Below are 14,493 nucleotides of genomic sequence, written 5' to 3'. Positions count from 1 at the left end.
CGGCCATAGGCACGAGGCCGCAGGACGAGTACTGTAGCCTACTAAAGGCACTCGTTACTAAAGATTTTAAGAACTCTATAAAAACTCCATGGTAACCATCTGTGACAACTACCAACCACCTAGTAACACCATAGCAACCACCAAAAATACCTTAGAAACCGACCTGAACAACCTAGCAACCATCTAGAAACGCTCTAGTAACCACCCAAAATACCCTAGCAACCACCCAGAACACCTTAGCAACTGCCTAGCAACCACCCAGAATACCCTAGCAACAGCCTAGAAACACCACAGCAACCATCCAGAACACCCTAGCAACCGCCTAGTAACCACCCAGAACACCTTAGCAACTGCCTAGAAACCACCTAAAATACATTAGCAACCACCCAGAACACCCTAGCAATGCCCTAGCAACCACCCAGAATACCTTAGCAACTGCTTAGAAACCACCCAGAACACCTTAGCAACCACCTAGCAACACCATAGCAACCACCCAGAAATCCCTAGCAACCACCCAAAAAATCCTAGCAATCGCCTAGCAACACCATACAGAACACCCTAGCAATTGCCTAGCAACCGCCCAGAACACCTTAGCAACCACCTAGCAACCACCCAGGATACCCTAGCAACCACCTAGCAACACCATACCAACCACCCAGAGGTGCCATGTACTTTACATTTGTCCACAATACTGTATGCAGTTGAACTACGTGACTGAACGCCAGCGAACAGTGCAAAGATAAAACAGTCGATCACTCGTTCTCTGTGTTTAAATGATTTCGATGACCTGATTCTGCCCTAAGTCATATACAGGCCATTCATTTTATCAGAGAACTTTGTTGAAACTCAGCAAATGTGTCTTTGATTTTTAGATCATGAAGATGATGGGGTAAACTGCCAGTGCTGGTCTGAAAGTCTTCCTGCATCCTCAGCTGTGAGGTAAGTATCAGTAGAATGAGTTATTCGAGTTTCTTAATATCATGATATTCTTTTTTCTGATGAGTTATTATAATTTTTAGTCCTAAGAGTTTGTTTGCCATAATGACAGAGTGATGTCAATCTTGATAAAGCTCAGTAAAACTGCACTTTAAATGAAATCTGAAAGATTTCTGTCACTTAATTGAAAGTTTATTAACATAAAACTCTGACATTCATAAAGTATGGTAGCATAATGAACCTCATTTGTTCTCGCATGTCAAGCGAACATGCTTGAGCTTCCGTTTACCGAAACTGATGTGTGAATTGATGAATGATTATGTGAATAAAAGCCTAAATTCAACCTGTTCATCATAAAGGAAGCGATCATGTCTTCACAAAATTTAGACTAAACCATTAAATTCATATGGGATTAGTTTTACAATCACTTTATGAACTTTTTAAAGCGTTAAAGTGGTAGTTGCTGAGCTGTCTATGGGGGGTCAGAAAGCTCTCAGATTTCATTATTAAGATCTTCATTTGTGTTCCTAAGATGAACGAAAGTCTTACGGGTTTGGAACGACATGAGGGTGAATAATTAATGAAAGAGTTTTCATTTTTGGGTGAACTAACCCTTTAACATGTTCAAGCTAAAATTGTAGCAAAATAATAATTTAAATGATATTTATCTTAATTGCATTTACACTCACAACTAAGACACTTACAATTGCATTTTTATTAAATACCCGCAATGAACGTAGCAAAATTCCATGTGGATTTGAAAATGCATTCCGAGCCAATCACGTCCCCGCCCCGCCCTGTCAATCACTGCATCAAGTGCCTTAACTTTGAGTGTAAATGCAACTAGGAAAAATAACTTAAATTATCATTTTGCTACAATATTTGCTAGAAAATGTTAAACATCTAATTTCTGTAATAAATTTTGATTGTAATTTTTAAAAACTTATAAAATGTTAACATATATATATGTTAAAGCTAGTGTAGTAATGCAAATTATTAAATTATTGATTTTGCTCCAGATGTTACACATATCGTATGGAAAATGTAAATTCAAATACAGAAATACATTGCCATTTTACATGTTACATTTCAAATTGCCATCATGTTATCTTGCGTTCGGATTCCTTTTGTTTGTGAACTCAATCATGTGAGAAGCTTCTAGGGAATTAAACCAAATCATTCTTACAACAGATTTTGGCTCAAGCATTTCGGGTCAAACCAACCTCTGAGTACAGTTATCCAATCACATCCTCTGTTGAGCCAAGTCGAGGTTTTCGTTGTGCATAGAGGAATTTATTCTGTAAATGTTTATGCGCATGTCTTCTTATTGGATAAAAAATGATCCACTTCAATAAGTACATACGTTTTTAAAACACATTTTTAGAATCGATCTGCATCTTGGCGTTTCCATTCAGTAATATCCCAAAATAGATGGGTAGAAACAGCTAATGAGACTCTGAACTGTATCATGTAATAAACGTGTGTAAATGCACTTCAATCTGAAACCAGTTTGTGCATGTATTTACTTAATAAAATCACAGCATGCGCGTTATTAATATTTTATTTCGATATATATCACAGCACTAGTCTAAAGGTCATTTCATGGCTCTTACAGGGCCGAGAGGTGCTCATGCATGCTATTCTGGACAGAGCCGCATCCGTACAGAAGCGTGTAGCGGCGTATCTCATCTTGATGAAGAACCCCACGCCTGCTGAACTCGCTCAACTGACAGCGGCTCTCCTTGTTGAGGAAAATCCTCAGGTCAAGAGCTTTATCATCTCTCATATCAGCAACATCTTGAGCTCTACAGCACCAGAGACCCTGGAGTAAGTAATAAATGTAATGGGAAGAACCTAATCTAATTTTCAGAAGAAAAGGTAATCTTGTTTTGTTTACTCCCTAGCTTGAGACAGAAGATTCGAGAGGCCTTTCAAGGCAATGAAATTGAAATGCTAATGGAACCAAACGAACTCTCTCGGTACTACAGTCTTGGATCTTTAGAGGGAAACATGATCTTTGAATCTCCTAATGAACTTCCAAGAGAGGTCATGCTGGAGATGACCTTGAATGCTTTTGGGTTTGATATGGACTTGTTTGAGGTACAGAGGTCAATAAAAGTCCAACATTTACTTGATTATGGCCCAATGAAATCTGTTTGATTTTTGCCAAATTCTGTTTGCCATAATCAAGCAGCCCTAATGTCTTTGATTCTTGCTTTCAGATTGGCATAGAGGGAAAGGGCTTTGAGCCCATTGTGGAGGCTCTCTTTGGTGACGATGGATTCTTCCCAGATACTATCATGAAGACCACCTTATATGCCACCGACAAGATGCCCGCCGAACTCAATGAGGTCTTAGACAACATGCTGCCGTTCATGGGAAACGATAGGAAGAAGCGACAGGTATTAAATGTAGCGAAAGTTGCAAATGGATGTATTTCTTTACAGCTGTATTCCAATCTCAATCTCTTCTGTGTGCTACTCAAAACATAGTCAATGAAATCAGTCATAGTGTCAACAAGCTTATCGAGGACTTAAAGGCCCAGGATGCTCCTGAAGCAATGGTGTACCTCAAGCTTCTGGGTGCTGAACTTGGGTATCTTGATACAAAAGATGGCAAGATGATTCACAATCTCCTTAAGATGATCCCCACTGACGTGAGTACAGCTTTACCAACCACACCTGTCATCACATGGATTCTGTCATCAGAATTAGTAATGCAAACAAGGCAGTTATCATATCAGAATTTGAAAGCTGAGACTTTGTTTCTAAACAAAAGTATGTTTAGAAATGCACAAAGATTATTTTGATTATTGGATGGGAGGTGCTACAAAAAATATGTAGTAAAGTTTTCTTCATGCATCAACAGAGAAAAGCATTGACCAAAAGATTGATCTTGAGATTTAAAGTGGTCAATTATTTTATCCTTTAAAACTCATCTTTGATAATCACAATGACAAAAAAAAAAAAAAATTCCTGTGAAAATAATTTCTTAATGCCTTAAAAATAGCTTCAATGTAACTCAACACCCTTGCATCATTTAGTATGAAATTATGAATATGCAAATTAGTCCCCGCCTCCACACACACTCATTAAAAATGTATTGATTAAAAATGAGAAATCGACATTGTTAATCCAGCACTAGCATCCACACAGCTGACATGTTTACCCGTTGTAGTTTATCCACGCTGTGGAACAAAATAGACGCTGAACACACCATTAAAGAGACGCTAATTAAAGGAATGGTTCGGAGTAAAATCAACCTAGGGTCCTTTGCACCATGACATCGAGCCAAACCCCCCTCCAGAAGCCTTTTTCCCTTGGTTGAACATTATTAAAGTTAGAGCTTATTTAGAGATATCAGCCGGATGGCTCAGTGCAGGCGCTAATGGATCCAAGGCTGTATCTGGTAAATTACCCCACTAATAATGCCCAGAATGGCACCAAACTTCTACAGTACTACAAATAGTTTCTGTACTCATAAAACGAGGCATTGGAAAGTTTGTAAGTACATCAGGAGTTTATTTAAATAACACTTGCCTGACAGCTCATGCTACCGCTAACCCGGACGTCGACATCATTTCCGTGATTTGGGAAAAGCACGTAAAAGTCCTGGCAGAAAGCGATGCATAAGGATGTAGTGTAACGACGAATTATTATTTTTTCCGAAGTGTTAACAACTTAGTGTTAACTAATAATTGTTGCAAACTGGTACTACCAACAAAATATTAGTGCATTCCTGGAACTGGGCGTCGTTATATCTCTGGAACACAAGGTGGCACTGTGTTCAAACTTCTTGAGTACCTTCAGGACATAGCCTTGATGATCCCTACCAAATTAAGTGAAGATGTCAAATTGTTTAAAAGATGGTGGACTGTTCAAAATGGTGGACACGTGGTTCATCCAATCCTGTCATGACACAAGGAATCCATAGACACCAAAGATTATGATTTTCTGACAAACTGTTCAAAAATTATGAGTAAAAAAAAATAGTTTTTAAAATAATTTTTCAGATCTCATGACCTGTAGGTGGTGCTGTTCCCAAATTTGGAATGGTCTCTCAGATCATGGTTCTGATAAAGCGTACCAATTTTCGTTTCGATTGATCAAAGTTTAGCCAAGATAAAGCCTCAGAACCAATTTTGGGTCGACCTCGTTAAGTTTCTGACATCATAACTTTTGAACAAAGATGAATTAAAAAAAATTAATCTGTTCAGTTATTTCTGTGCGGCTCAGTCCAAAGATCATCAAAAATGAGCAAAATTTAGTAGTGAAAAAACCAGAATACTGTACTTTTTAAAATGGCCACTACTGTACTGGGCAGAGTCTTAATGTAATATATTAAATGTGATCTGCATAGTGAGAGAAATCAGGTGTAATAAGTTTAATTTTTCTAGAACAAAAGGTTCAAAAGTTATAACCATTTCAAAATGGAATTTTGAACTGGTGGTGGCGCTATAGAGTTGGTCCTAGAGACTCCAAAATTGGTCCAATAGGGGTTATGCGCAACATACTTCCGGGTTCTACAAAACAGATATAACTACTTCCGGTCGTCAGCTACTGAGGTAAACACAGCGTAGGAATAACGACCTTTTATAGCCGGTGTTTACAGGAGCTACCCATTCTATCCATTTCAGATGTACATCGTATTGCCAAACGGACTTCCAGAGCCCCGAGTACTCCGTTAGATAAAGGATTTAAGTTTTACGCCTCCTCATTTATTCATGATTATGAAGGTATGTAAGTTAGTATATGTAGCTTTTGCTAATGGCACCCGATGTAGAGTTTAGACTTGTATGCTATCAGTAGTTTAACCTTTTATATTTGCTTGCAGACTATTAAAACAATCAAATGAAGACTGCATTTTATTTTTTTTATAACAATTTTTTTTCTGATACTTAAGCATTCGTGACATTAATTAAAACAGAAATAAGAATTGTATTCTAAAAAAGCGAAAAATAAGTTACCTCAGAGATCACCTACCGCTGCAGATGCGTACGGAAGTGCAAACCGGAAATGCTTATACCCGTTTTCCAGTTCGAACGTTGGGCGTTCCGCATAACCCCTATTACTATTCTTTACCATCCCTACAAGTGTGCCAAATTTCATAATTTTCCTGTGTTCCGTTTATAGGGCTGCCATAGACTCCCATTCGTTAGGAATAAGAAAAAGAAAAATTAGAATTTTTTTTTTTAATCAAATAAATGCTACAACAATCTTAATCCAAACTTTTGACTGGTAGTATACTTATATGAATTAATGACTATACTACAGAGGGAATTTGCTTTGACCCTGTCTGCTGGCATTGAGTTTGTGACTGAGATTGTGACTCACTTCCCCGACTGTGTTCACTGTGGTCTGGAGATGCACACGAACATCTATCATGAGAGCAGTGTTAGAGCGAAGCCCTCTGTGACCGACAGCCAGCTCAAGCTCTCCATTCCAGCTCCTCATGGGCCAACTGAGCTCATTAGTTTCATGTAAGTGAACCTGGATTATCAATGCATAAAGGATTTAAAAGTCCTTCACATAAAAGAGAGTAGGGCTCCAACATAATGGTTAAACTGATAATCATTATTATCATTTGAAATTTAGTTCAGAATTATAGCACTTTCATTTGACCAAGAGAAAGTCCACTCATATGCAGGGTTTATTTGCCAGATAAGTTGATTGACTCAATTATGTAAATCATAATTGTGAAATGTAAACTCAGAATTGCCAGAAACTGGCAATTGCAAGAAAAGAGTTGTGAAAGTCAACTACCTTTATACATGTTACTCCTTGGCTAAATTAAAATGGTTGGAAAAACACAGAATTGCAAGAAAGTCTGTACCCTGCAACAAAATAGTGACCTGTACAGAAGCATAGGTGACCAAGTTAGCAAATGGAGCTTGGCAAGAAGTTCAGTTAAATGGCTTGGGCAGAAGCTTGGCTTGTTTAGTTCAAGTCAAGCACCCTATTCAGAATTAGGAATGCTATAGCAAAAACGCAACTATGGTTTAGTGCAGCCCTAGAACTCAAACTGAGAACAGTCGTGAAACATCTAACTCCAGACAGAAATGAATACCAAAGAGAAACATGTTGAAATTCATGAAGTTTATTAAAACACTAAAATTCACTTGACAAGGTTAACTTGTCCACTTGACACCACAGTTTGCCCACTAGAGATGGTCTTGACGTGCGTGTCTCTTCCTGTAAAAAGTGGTAGAAGCATTTATATAAATTCTCAGTTCCTGAAGTCAACTTACAGCAAGCACTCACTTTTCCTAGAGCAACTTTGCTCACAGGAGCCAGAGGAGGGATGGCACACTGCTGTACTACAGTGGATGAAGACCTAACAGAGGGGGAAAGGGTTAAGCCATAGAATTCACTGTAAAAAGCACTAATATTAAGGGTTGAGGTAAGGCTGTAGAGCATACGGTTTCCTGCAGAGGAGCCAGTGATGCTGGATCTACAAATGTGAACATCTTCACAACAAAGCGCTTGTAGTGGGTCGGGAACTGAAGACCAGATGATCCAACCACTGGAACCAATGTGGTCAGGTAACGATCATCCTGGTAAGGGCATCTGAAAGGCAAAGAGGCACTCAGAAATGCCTTACAGCACACTAGATGGAAAAAGACTGGCCTTACTCACCCATCAACCAGAAGATCCCATTGGGGTAGACTGAGTGGGCTGGGGGTTGATGTCGCCCAGCAATGTCCCAGCATCAGGACAATGTTGGGGTCGGTCCTCTCCAAAATGTGCACCTCAACATACACAGGCTCCCGCAGGACTTTTGTAACTGGATAATCAGCGTCACTGTAGTAGGACGTGTACGCCTCGTCCCCTTAGGAAGAATGCAGTGTTTAACTAGAAACTGGAGCTTTAGAAAGGCTTTAGGCATACTTGGGACAAACACTTACCTTCTGCACAGCCTTTGGTGACACATTGACCATTTGCCAGTCTAAGCTCCACCCTGAGGGGTCCAGGAGCAGCTACTGGTGGAGGTGGAGGAACGGTGTTGACCTCCACAACCAGAGCTTCCACAGAGGTACCAGAGTACCTACACTGGAAGAGAAGCCTGGACAACAAACAGTGAGCTTGTAGCATTTGTCAATGATTCACATTTATGATAAAGCATACATCACTTACTCAAAATGGCTGTCCCTTGTAATGGAACCAAGTGGTCCGATACCCACTTCATATGAGGAGGTCATTCTGTTTTCATACACCACATACCCACTGTCCTCCTGCAAATAGTAACATTGTTGGCATCCAATCCATTCTAAGCCATGCAGAACAAAACCACAAGCAGCTACTCACCATCATGCTTGTGCCACACGCAGTGACAGGGAACTGGTATATAGCAAAGAAAGGTGTGGATCCCACAGGACTGCAAGCTGGATCACTTCCATCCAGGAGACGGACTGAATCCAGGCTCAATCGAGGCAGCGTAACATCTCTAGCCACCACTACCACAAACTGACCATCTCTTATACACTGGACAGTCACTGGAACGAGTTACAAGAGCAGGTTATTGCTGAGGATCAGTTTAACATGAATGCCTCTACATTGACTCTACACTCTTACCTGCCTTCCCATAGTAACACTGCTGTCCATTAAAGCAGCAGTTGATAGCAGCACACTCAGCACCACTGATACCAGGTGGTCCACATTGAATCTGCTCATAATCAGCTACAGTACACTTGTCAAGGGGCTCTGCCTGTGCCACTGGCTGCTTAGGCTGAAACTGCTGAGGAAACTGTTGACCTGACTGAGGAAACTGTTGACCTGACTGAGGAAACTGTTGACCTGACTGAGGAAACTGTTGACCTGACTGAGGAAACTGTTGACCTGACTGAGGAAACTGTTGACTAGCTTGCTGTTGAACTAACTGAGGAAACTGTTGAACTGACTGAGGATACTGTTGACTAGCTTGCTGTTGACCTGACTGAGGAAACTGACTAGCTTGCTGTTGAACTAACTGAGGAAACTGTTGACTAGCTTGCTGTTGAACTGGCTTTTGAACCTGCTGAGTAAACCATTGACTAGCTTGCTGTTGAACTGGCTTTTGAACCTGCTGAGTAAACCATTGACTAGCTTGCTGTTGAACTGGCTTTTGAACCTGCTGAGTAAACCATTGACTAGCTTGCTGTTGACCTGATGGAAGAAACTGTTGACTAGCTTGCTGTTGAAATGGCTTTTGAAACCGCTTGTCAGTTTGCTGGAACATCAGCGCTTGAGGATTCTGGGGCGGATCACTCCACTTCGGAAGAGCATGACTGAAAGCACAGAACCAAACACAAAGTGCCAGAGACTGAACAGCCCACCAACTTCCTGCCATTGTTCAACACCTAGTCACACTGCTGAGGTGCTGCCCTTTGGTCCTTTTTGTACTCTACAGACGTTTGGCTAATTAATGATAATCCCACCCTCTTCATTAAGTCATAATTCTCCAGACTTGCACGAGTGGGAGTTTATGCAACTAGGTGATTCTATTGTTTCTTAAGTCAATTTTCCCCTTTTTTTTTTTTTTTTGAACTTTTCTTTTATTTCCTATTATCAAGTGCAGTCATACAGTATGTCACGAATTAACATTTTGATGGTACAATATTGATGGTGCAGTAAAGTGTCAAGGGCAAGTCTACAAATAGAATAGCAGTCCATAGATGTCTTCCATCCTAACAAAAGTACATGTGAGGGGAAAAGATCCTTATCTCTGCAAGTGCAATACCACATATACATTTGGAAGATAGTACAGATTTTTTTTACAATACAAATGACAATTGGTAAATAAATGATAAATAAGTAAAATAAAAGTAAGAAAAATATAGTCTGCATAATAGTCATATCAAATGAAAATGTTGGGCAATGGAGGACCATTTATTTAGGAATACATCTGCTTTCAGTTGTAAGTATGCTGTTGTATGCTCCATGTTATAAACATCTTGGATTCTTTCCCTCCATTGTGCAACCGTTGGAGGGTGTGGCTTCAGCCAGGAGGCTGTGATTACCTTATTCGCTATTAAAAGAAGGATTCTCAGCAAACATGTTTGGTTATTCTCTTCAAGGTCAGCTGGCAGTATCCCCAGCACAAAGTATGATGGTTCAAGAGGTAGATCAAAACAAAGACATTTTTTTATTTCTTTTTGTACATTTTGCCAATATTCTGTTATCTTTGGGCAGTCCCAAAATATATGAGTGTGATCTCCCACCAAGCCACAACCCCTCCAACAGTCGTCTGAATTGTTACTCCATTTTGATGTTATGAATGGAGTTCTAAAATATCTCATTTTAATTTTCCATCCAAATTCCTTCCAGTTAGGACTACTGGTTACCCTGTGTCCTTGACTGCATGAAGTTTCCCACTGCTTATCTGTAATTATTGTGTTCATTTCTAATTCCCATTTTTCTTTAATATCTAAATTATTTCCTTTAAATTCTTCCTGCAATATTTTGTAAATATGTGAAATGAATTTTGACTTCACTATTCCTTCTGTTATTGATATGAAGAAGCACTCTATTTTTGTTGGTAGAGAGCAGAGCCTTTCCTGTTCTTGATGATTTTGGAGGTAATGTCTAATTTGTAAATACCTAAAAAAATCTTGTTTTGGTAAATCATATTTCTCTTTGAGCTGTTCAAATGATTTCAAGGCTGCTCCGTCAAACAGTTGGTCCAAAACCACTAGACCCCTTTCTGTCCATTTCAGGAAACCCTTGTCCAGCCTAGCTGGGGAGAACTCACAATTGTTTGCTATCCTTATAGCTCTGGAAATAGTCATGGGAAGTTGTAGTTTTTTCCTCACAATTGACCATATTTTTAAGGTGTTTTTACTCCATACATTAGTAATCTTATTTTTCCCCCATACGTCTTGGTTTAGGAATGGGATTGAATCTAATGGGAAATTTGGGCATTCACTCTGCTCCATTCCAACCCATATAGTGTCAGTGTCTTGGGACATCCACGCAACCATTGATCTCAGTTGGGCTGCCCAATAGTATGTTTTAAAGCTAGTCAAGTCCAGGCCTCCATTTTCCTTTGGGCAAAATAGTCTTTTAAATTTAAGTCTGGGTCGCTTTCCTTGCCAAATAAATTTGGATAGCCATTTATCTAATGTAGTAAAGGTGGAGGCAGGAACATATATAGGTAGTGATTGGAAGAGAAAGAGCAACCTTGGTAAAATGTTCATTCTTATAGTTTCTATTCTTCCTATCAGGGAGAGTGGAAGAATTTCCCATCTAGTAAGGTCCGCTTTTATGTTGCCCAACAATTTACCGTAATTGGCTTTAAACAGTTTTGATAGGTCTGTCGTTATGATAATTCCCAAATATCTAAATCCTTGCGACCAGTGGAAATCAAGCCTTTCTGATAATTGGGTTGGCCAATGTCCAACTAGCATCATTGCCTCAGACTTCGATTGGTTGATTTGATAACCAGAGAGTTCTCCATATTTTTTTAAGGTGTCTAGCAGTGCAGGGACAGAAAGCACTGGATCCCTTATATAGGTCAGGATATCGTCTGCATAAAGAGATACCTTGTGCTCCTTATTTCCCATGTCTTTTATGCCTTTTATTTCCTCATTCTGTCTTATAGATGCTGCCAAGGGTTCAATATTTATAGCAAAGAGCAGAGGGCTAAGACAGTCCCCTTGCCTCACCCCCCTCTGTAGATCAAAGAACTCAGAACAGCATCCGTTTACCCTGACACGAGATTTTGGATTTCTGTAAATAACTCTGACCCAATCAACAAATTTTGGGTGGAATCCCATTACTGATAGCGTTTTGTATAAAAAGTCCCAATTTACAGTGTCGAATGCTTTCTGTGCATCAAAGCTTATTAACATTGATGTTTGTTTGTCTCTTTTAGCACAAGTAATTATGTTTAGGGTTCTTCTTATATTGTTGGCACCCTGTCTGTTAGGAATAAATCCTGTTTGATCTGGCTTAATCAGAGTAGTAATATGTTTTTGAACTCTATGTGCTAAAATACTTGTCAGTATTTTCTGATCATTGCATATCAGGCTTATGGGTCTATATCCTTCACAGAGTGTTGGGTCTTTCCCTTCTTTATGAATCACAGATATAATAGCCTGTGACCATGTCTCCGGAGGGTTGTTCTTAGAGAGGGAGTATCTAAACACCTTGGTTAGTATGGGCGCAAGGTCATTTATGAAGCATTTGTAAAATTCTCCAGGAAGCCCATCGACTCCTGGAGATTTGTTGCTTTTCAATCTTTTTATAGCCTCTCTTATTTCTGTTTCTGTAATTGGTGTTATCATCTGTTTAGATGTTTCTTCTGATAATGTGGGGAGATTTAAACCAGTGAGGAAAGTATCAGTATCCTTTCCTGATGTTTGTAATCTTGGTTCTTTGTATAAGTTTTGGTAGAATGATGCAAAGGCATCTGCTACCTCTTTGGGTTGAGATACCGTTCTACTCAGTGTAGGATGACAAACCTTGCATACAGTACGATTAGCTTGAGCTTTACGGAGTTGAAATGCTAGAAGGCGGCTAGCTTTATTCCCCATCTCGTAATATCTCTGTTTAGAAAATCTTAAAGCCCCTTCCGCTTTATATGACAGGAGTTTGTCTAAGGCTTTTCTTGTCTCCTTAAGTTCTGTAGCAATGTTGCTCAATCTTGTGGTTTTGTGTTGTATCTCTAAAAGCTTTATTTTATTTTCCAAATTTAGTTGTTCCTTAAGTCGCTGTCTTTTTATTTTTGATGATATCTGTATTATTTTTCCTCTCATAACTGCTTTTGCTCCCTCCCACAGAATTGAAGGATTAACTTCACCATTATCATTGATCTCAAAATATTCTTTTATGGTTTTGCTTAACTCTTCTACTATTTCAGACTTATTCAGCAGTGATACGTTTAACCTCCAATATCTGAAAAAAGAGTGCATGCCTAGATCTACTTTCAGCACAATAGGTGCATGATCACTCAGAGTTATAGGTTCAATGAAACAGTCTGTTACTTTATGCATGTATTGTTGGGGGAGACAGAAAAAATCAATCCTTGAGTAACTATTGTGGACATTAGAGAAGAAACTGAAATCTTTCCCTTTTGGGTTTTTAGCTCTCCATGGGTCGGTAAGACCCAATTCAGACATAAAGTTATTTAAGTTTTTTGTTTTGGAGCACTGAGATCCCTTCTCAGTGGGCATCCTATCCAGTTTCCCATCCTGCACTGCATTGAAGTCCCCTCCTATTATTAATACCCCTTTTGCATTGCCTGCAATGATGTTAGCGATCTCTCTAAAGAACATTGGATCATACTCGTTCGGGGCATATACATTTAGTATGGATACCTCGTTTCCTCCAGCAGTCCCAACCACCATGACATAACGACCTGATTTATCCTGTATCACCTTCTCTGCATTAAAGGCCAAGTTTCTGTTGATTAAAATAGCCACCCCTCTTTTTTTCCCATTTGAGGCACTATATACTAAATTAACCCATTCTCTTCTTAATTTTATATGCTCACTCTCTGATAAGTGGGTTTCTTGTAATAATGCAATTGAGCATTGAATTTTTTTGAGCTGATTGAATATTTTCTTCCTTTTGATAGGATGGTTTAATCCATGGACATTATAGCTTACTACAATCAGTTTATCCATGTGGATAACAGTATCCCATGATTTTTACCTTTATAGTAGACATTAAATTTCCAAATGTAGACCCATACCCGTGTTTACAAAGCATCTTATGTGACTGCTTAATTGTAAAAATAACATATAACTTCCACCATTGTGGAGAACAAGAACTCACAAATACAACAAGAAGAAAGAAAAAAAAAACTTCCAAAAACCCGACTGTTCTAACAAGCATAAACACAGTCTCAACAAGGACAGAGAGTTGTGACCGGTCTCTCTGGGGATGTGCACACAGTGCTGTTGCAACTAACGTATAGCTTACACGATAAGTTGCCTGTAATATGGCCTAATGTAAACTCCGACGGAAAAAATAAAAAAGTAAAATAAAGAATAGAAGAGAGAGAAAAAATAAATAAAAACCGCTCAACTGAGGAGAACCCTTCCTTTCTAGCTAGCTATCTTTAAATAATAAAACTAGCCAAACATGTGTTACAGGGTAAATCGTTTTTTTTTTTTTTTTTTTAAATCACTTACTCACAGTTCAGTAATGTTTCATTTGTTCATCGATGGCCACCATGGAGAATGCTCTTCAAGTCCGCGGTGGTCATTGAATTCGCTCTGTTTGACGTTGAAGTCTCGGTCCATTTGTTTTTCAAAAGTTCCGCCTGTAGTGTCTCACGTTCGTTCAATTGAACCTGGATACCCAACTCTCCGAGCGTTGCGGCCGCGTCTGCGAGGGTCGTGAAGGTCTTCGTTCCAGATTTCAGGTGAATTTTCAGCTTGGCAGGAAATGGCGATTGAGCTTTGATGTTCTTCTCCTTAAGCAATTTCATCACGTCTCTTACTTGCTTGCGTTTCTTCTGGATGTCTGACGTGTAGTCCTGGTCAAAGAAAATCCTCTGTCCGTTATATGGCACTCCTCCGCGGTGTTTCCATGCTTCTTGGATTACCGTTTCTTTGATTCTGTAGTCCAGAAATCT

The 14,493-nt window shown here is 39.3% G+C and overlaps 1 long non-coding RNA gene across 1 annotated transcript; it reads right to left on the bottom strand.

Moving 5' to 3' along the window:
* Positions 1–7,032: 7,032 nt before the first annotated feature.
* On the bottom strand, positions 7,033–7,497 carry LOC307168870. Its single transcript, XR_013823003.1, has 3 exons — positions 7,355–7,497; positions 7,197–7,269; positions 7,033–7,127 (listed from the first exon to the last, which is right to left on the bottom strand). It is a non-coding gene; the product is annotated as an uncharacterized lncRNA (long non-coding RNA).
* Between the last annotated feature and the right edge of the window lie 6,996 nt (positions 7,498–14,493).

The sequence above is a fragment of the Squalius cephalus genome (assembly GCF_949319135.1).
Source record: "Squalius cephalus genome assembly, chromosome: 12".
Taxonomy (NCBI): Eukaryota; Metazoa; Chordata; class Actinopteri; order Cypriniformes; family Leuciscidae; genus Squalius; species Squalius cephalus.
This window is presented reverse-complemented; position numbering and strand designations above follow the sequence as displayed.